The sequence below is a fragment of the Hyla sarda genome, unplaced genomic scaffold, assembly GCF_029499605.1.
Source record: "Hyla sarda isolate aHylSar1 unplaced genomic scaffold, aHylSar1.hap1 scaffold_2627, whole genome shotgun sequence".
Classification (NCBI taxonomy): Eukaryota; Metazoa; Chordata; class Amphibia; order Anura; family Hylidae; genus Hyla; species Hyla sarda.
The window spans coordinates 5,001-12,500 of NW_026609318.1; positions in this window are offsets into that span (position 1 = coordinate 5,001).

Sequence of the window (7,500 nt, forward strand, 5' to 3'; positions counted from 1 at the left end):
AGTGAGGTCTATATAATGTGTGTGTGTGTGTGTGTATATATATATGAGGTACAGTGAGGTCTATATAATGTGTGTATATATATGAGGTACAGTAAGGTCTATATTATGTGTGTATATATATGAGGTACAGTGAGGTCTATATAATGTGTGTGTATATATATATATATGAGGTACAGTGAGGTCTATATAATGTGTATATATATATGAGGTACAGTGAGGTCTATATAATGTGTATATATATATGAGGTACAGTGAGGTCTATATAGTGTGTATATATATATATGAGGTACAGTGAGGTCTATATAATGTGTATATATATATGAGGTACAGTGAGGTCTATATAATGTGTGTGTATATATATATATGAGGTACAGTGAGGTCTATATAATGTGTATATATATATGAGGTACAGTGAGGTCTATATAATGTGTGTGTGTATATATATATGAGGTACAGTGAGGTCTATATAATGTGTGTATATATATATGAGGTACAGTGAGGTCTATATAATGTGTATATATATATGAGGTACAGTGAGGTCTATATAATGTGTGTATATATTTATGAGGTACAGTGAGGTCTATATAATGTGTATATATATGAGGTACAGTGAGGTCTATATAATGTGTGTGTATATATATGAGGTACAGTGAGGTCTATATAATGTGTATATATATATATGAGGTACAGTGAGGTCTATATAATGTGTGTGTGTGTGTGTATATATATGAGGTACAGTGAGGTCTATATAATGTGTGTATATATATGAGGTACAGTAAGGTCTATATTATGTGTGTATATATATGAGGTACAGTGAGGTCTATATAATGTGTGTGTGTATATATATGAGGTACAGTGAGGTCTATATAATGTGTATATATATATGAGGTACAGTGAGGTCTATATAATGTGTATATATATATGAGGTACAGTGAGGTCTATATAATGTGTGTGTATATATATGAGGTACAGTAAGGTCTATATAATGTGTGTGTATATATATGAGGTACAGTGAGGTCTATATAATGTGTATATATATATATGAGGTACAGTGAGGTCTATATAATGTGTATATATATGAGGTACAGTGAGGTGTATATAATGTGTATATATATGAGGTACAGTGAGGTCTATATAATGTGTATATATGAGGTACAGTGAGGTCTATATAATGTGTGTATATATATATGAGGTACAGTGAGGTCTATATAATGTGTATATATGAGGTACAGTGAGGTCTATATAATGTGTGTGTATATATATGAGGTACAGTGAGGTGTATATAATGTGTATATATATGAGGTACAGTGAGGTCTATATAATGTGTGTGTATATATGAGGTACAGTGAGGTCTATATAATGTGTATATATATATATATATATAAGGTACAGTGAGGTCTATATAATGTGTGTATATATATGAGGTACAGTGAGGTCTATATAATGTGTATATATGAGGTACAGTGAGGTCTATATAATGTGTGTATATATATGAGGTACAGTGAGGTGTATATAATGTGTATATATATGAGGTACAGTGAGGTCTATATAATGTGTGTGTATATATGAGGTACAGTGAGGTCTATATAATGTGTATATATGAGGTACAGTGAGGTCTATATAATGTGTGTATATATATGAGGTACAGTGAGGTGTATATAATGTGTGTATATATATGAGGTACAGTGAGGTGTATATAATGTGTGTGTGTATAAATATGAGGTACAGTGAGGTCTATATAATGTGTGTGTATATATATATGAGGTACAGTGAGGTCTATATAATGTGTGTATATATGAGGTACAGTGAGGTCTATATAATGTGTATATATATATATATGAGGTACAGTGAGGTCTATATAATGTGTGTATATATATATGAGGTACAGTGAGGTCTATATGTGTGTATATATATATATATGAGGTACAGTGAGGTCTATATAATGTGTATATATATATGAGGTACAGTGAGGTGTATATAATGTGTATATATATATGAGGTACAGTGAGGTCTATATAATGTGTATATATATATGAGGTACAGTGAGGTCTATATAATGTGTATATATGAGGTACAGTGAGGTCTATATAATGTGTATATATATATATGAGGTACAGTGAGGTCTATATAATGTGTGTATATATGAGGTACAGTGAGGTGTATATAATGTGTATATATGAGGTACAGTGAGGTCTATATAATGTGTATATATATGAGGTACAGTGAGGTCTATATAATGTGTGTGTATATATATGAGGTACAGTGAGGTCTATATAATGTGTATATATGAGGTACAGTGAGGTCTATATAATGTGTATATATGAGGTACAGTGAGGTCTATATATTGTGTATATATATATGAGGTACAGTGAGGTGTATATAATGTGTGTGTATATATGAGGTACAGTGAGGTCTATATAATGTGTATATATGAGGTACAGTGAGGTCTATATAATGTGTATATATATGAGGTACAGTGAGGTCTATATAATGTGTATATATATGAGGTACAGTGAGGTCTATATAATGTGTATATATATGAGGTACAGTGAGGTGTATATAATGTGTATATATGAGGTACAGTGGTCTATATAATGTGTGTATATATATATGAGGTACAGTGAGGTCTATATAATGTGTATATATATATGAGGTACAGTGAGGTCTATATAATGTGTGTGTATATATGAGGTACAGTGAGGTCTATATAATGTGTATATATGAGGTACAGTGAGGTCTATATAATGTGTATATATGAGGTACAGTGAGGTCTATATAATGTGTATATATATATGAGGTACAGTGAGGTGTATATAATGTGTGTGTATATATGAGGTACAGTGAGGTCTATATAATGTGTATATATGAGGTACAGTGAGGTCTATATAATGTGTATATATATATGAGGTACAGTGAGGTCTATATAATGTGTATATATGAGGTACAGTGAGGTCTATATAATGTGTATATATATGAGGTACAGTGAGGTCTATATAATATGTATATATATATATATGAGGTACAGTGAGGTCTATATAATGTGTATATATATGAGGTACAGTGAGGTCTATATAATGTGTGTGTATATATATGAGGTACAGTGAGGTCTATATAATGTGTATATATATATATGAGGTACAGTGAGGTCTATATAATGTGTGTGTATATATATGAGGTACAGTGAGGTCTATATAATGTGTGTGTGTATATATATGAGGTACAGTGAGGTCTATATAATGTGTATATATATATATATATGAGGTACAGTGAGGTCTATATAATGTGTATATATGAGGTACAGTGAGGTCTATATAATGTGTGTATATATATATGAGGTACAGTGAGGTCTATATAATGTGTGTGTGTATATATATGAGGTACAGTGAGGTCTATATAATGTGTATATATATATATGAGGTACAGTGAGGTCTATATAATGTGTATATATATATGAGGTACAGTGAGGTCTATATAATGTGTGTATATATATGAGGTACAGTAAGGTCTATATAATGTGTGTATATATATGAGGTACAGTGAGGTCTATATAATGTGTATATATATATGAGGTACAGTGAGGTCTATATAATGTGTATATATATGAGGTACAGTGAGGTGTATATAATGTGTATATATATGAGGTACAGTGAGGTCTATATAATGTGTATATATGAGGTACAGTGAGGTCTATATAATGTGTGTATATATATATATGAGGTACAGTGAGGTCTATATAATGTGTATATATGAGGTACAGTGAGGTCTATATAATGTGTGTGTATATATATGAGGTACAGTGAGGTGTATATAATGTGTATATATATGAGGTACAGTGAGGTCTATATAATGTGTGTGTATATATGAGGTACAGTGAGGTCTATATAATGTGTATATATATATATATATATATATAAGGTACAGTGAGGTCTATATAATGTGTGTATATATATGAGGTACAGTAAGGTCTATATTATGTGTATATATATATGAGGTACAGTGAGGTCTATATAATGTGTATATATATATGAGGTACAGTGAGGTCTATATAATGTGTGTGTATATATATGAGGTACAGTGAGGTCTATATAATGTGTATATATATGAGGTACAGTGAGGTCTATATAATGTGTGTATATATATGAGGTACAGTGAGGTGTATATAATGTGTATATATATGAGGTACAGTGAGGTCTATATAATGTGTGTGTATATATGAGGTACAGTGAGGTCTATATAATGTGTATATATGAGGTACAGTGAGGTCTATATAATGTGTGTATATATATGAGGTACAGTGAGGTGTATATAATGTGTGTATATATATGAGGTACAGTGAGGTGTATATAATGTGTGTGTGTGTATAAATATGAGGTACAGTGAGGTCTATATAATGTGTGTGTATATATATATGAGGTACAGTGAGGTCTATATAATGTGTGTATATATGAGGTACAGTGAGGTCTATATAATGTGTATATATATATATGAGGTACAGTGAGGTCTATATAATGTGTATATATATATGAGGTACAGTGAGGTCTATATGTGTGTATATATATATGAGGTACAGTGAGGTCTATATAATGTGTATATATATATGAGGTACAGTGAGGTGTATATAATGTGTATATATATATGAGGTACAGTGAGGTCTATATAATGTGTATATATATATGAGGTACAGTGAGGTCTATATAATGTGTATATATGAGGTACAGTGAGGTCTATATAATGTGTGTATATATATATATGAGGTACAGTGAGGTCTATATAATGTGTGTATATATGAGGTACAGTGAGGTGTATATAATGTGTATATATGAGGTACAGTGAGGTCTATATAATGTGTATATATATGAGGTACAGTGAGGTCTATATAATGTGTGTGTATATATATGAGGTACAGTGAGGTCTATATAATGTGTATATATGAGGTACAGTGAGGTCTATATAATGTGTATATATGAGGTACAGTGAGGTCTATATATTGTGTGTATATATGAGGTACAGTGAGGTCTATATAATGTGTGTATATATATGAGGTACAGTGAGGTGTATATAATGTGTATATATGAGGTACAGTGGTCTATATAATGTGTGTGTATATATATATATGAGGTACAGTGAGGTCTATATAATGTGTATATATATATGAGGTACAGTGAGGTCTATATAATGTGTGTGTATATATGAGGTACAGTGAGGTCTATATAATGTGTATATATGAGGTACAGTGAGGTCTATATAATGTGTATATATGAGGTACAGTGAGGTCTATATAATGTGTATATATATGAGGTACAGTGAGGTGTATATAATGTGTGTGTATATATGAGGTACAGTGAGGTCTATATAATGTGTATATATGAGGTACAGTGAGGTCTATATAATGTGTATATATATATGAGGTACAGTGAGGTCTATATAATATGTATATATATATGAGGTACAGTGAGGTCTATATAATGTGTATATATATGAGGTACAGTGAGGTCTATATAATGTGTGTGTGTGTATATATATATGAGGTACAGTGAGGTCTATATAATGTGTGTGTATATATATGAGGTACAGTGAGGTCTATATAATGTGTGTGTATATATATGAGGTACAGTGAGGTCTATATAATGTGTGTGTATATATATGAGGTACAGTGAGGTCTATATAATGTGTATATATATATATATATGAGGTACAGTGAGGTCTATATAATGTGTATATATGAGGTACAGTGAGGTCTATATAATGTGTGTATATATATATGAGGTACAGTGAGGTCTATATAATGTGTGTGTATATATATGAGGTACAGTGAGGTCTATATAATGTGTATATATATATATGAGGTACAGTGAGGTCTATATAATGTGTGTGTATATATATATATATGAGGTACAGTGAGGTCTATATAATGTGTGTATATATATATATGAGGTACAGTGAGGTCTATATAATGTGTATATATATGGGGTACAGTGAGGTCTATATAATGTGTATATATATGAGGTACAGTGAGGTCTATATAATGTGTATATATATATATGAGGTACAGTGAGGTCTATATAATGTGTATATATATGGGGTACAGTGAGGTCTATATAATGTGTATATATGAGGTACAGTGAGGTCTATATAATGTGTGTGTATATATATATATGAGGTACAGTGAGGTCTATATAATGTGTGTGTATATATATGAGGTACAGTGAGGTCTATATAATGTGTATATATATATGAGGTACAGTGAGGTCTATATAATGTGTGTATATATATGAGGTACAGTGAGGTCTATATAATGTGTATATATATATGAGGTACAGTGAGGTCTATATAATGTGTGTATATATATGAGGTACAGTGAGGTCTATATAATGTGTGTATATATATGAGGTACAGTGAGGTCTATATAATGTGTATATATATATATGAGGTACAGTGAGGTCTATATAATGTGTATATATGAGGTACAGTGAGGTCTATATAATGTGTATATATGAGGTACAGTGAGGTGTATATAATGTGTATATATGAGGTACAGTGGTCTATATAATGTGTATATATATATGAGGTACAGTGAGGTCTATATAATGTGTATATATATATGAGGTACAGTGAGGTCTATATAATGTGTATATATATGAGGTACAGTGAGGTCTATATAATGTGTATATATATGAGCTACAGTGAGGTCTATATAATGTGTGTGTATATATGAGGTACAGTGAGGTCTATATAATGTGTATATATGAGGTACAGTGAGGTCTATATAATGTGTAAATTGAGGTACAGTGAGGTCTATATAATGTGTATATATATATGAGGTACAGTGAGGTCTATATAGTGTGTGTATATATATATGAGGTACAGTGAGGTGTATATAATGTGTGTATATATATGAGGTACAGTGAGGTCTATATAATGTGTATATATTTATGAGGTACAGTGAGGTGTATATAATGTGTGTATATATACAGTGAGGTCTATATAATGTGTGTATATATATGAGGTACAGTGAGGTCTATATAATGTGTATATATATATGAGGTACAGTGAGGTCTATATAATGTGTATATATATATGAGGTACAGTGAGGTCTATATAATGTGTATATATATATGAGGTACAGTGAGGTCTATATAATGTGTATATATATGAGGTACAGTGAGGTCTATATAATGTGTATATATATGAGGTACAGTGAGGTCTATATAATGTGTGTATATATATATGAGGTACAGTGAGGTCTATATAATGTGTGTATATATATATGAGGTACAGTGAGGTCTATATAATGTGTGTATATATATATGAGGTACAGTGAGGTCTATATAATGTGTGTATATATGAGGTACAGTGAGGTCTATATAATGTGTATATATATATGAGGTACAGTGAGGTCTATATAATGTGTGTATATATATGAGGTACAGTGAGGTCTATATAATGTGTATATATATATGAGGTACAGTGAGGTCTATATAATGTGTATATATATATGAG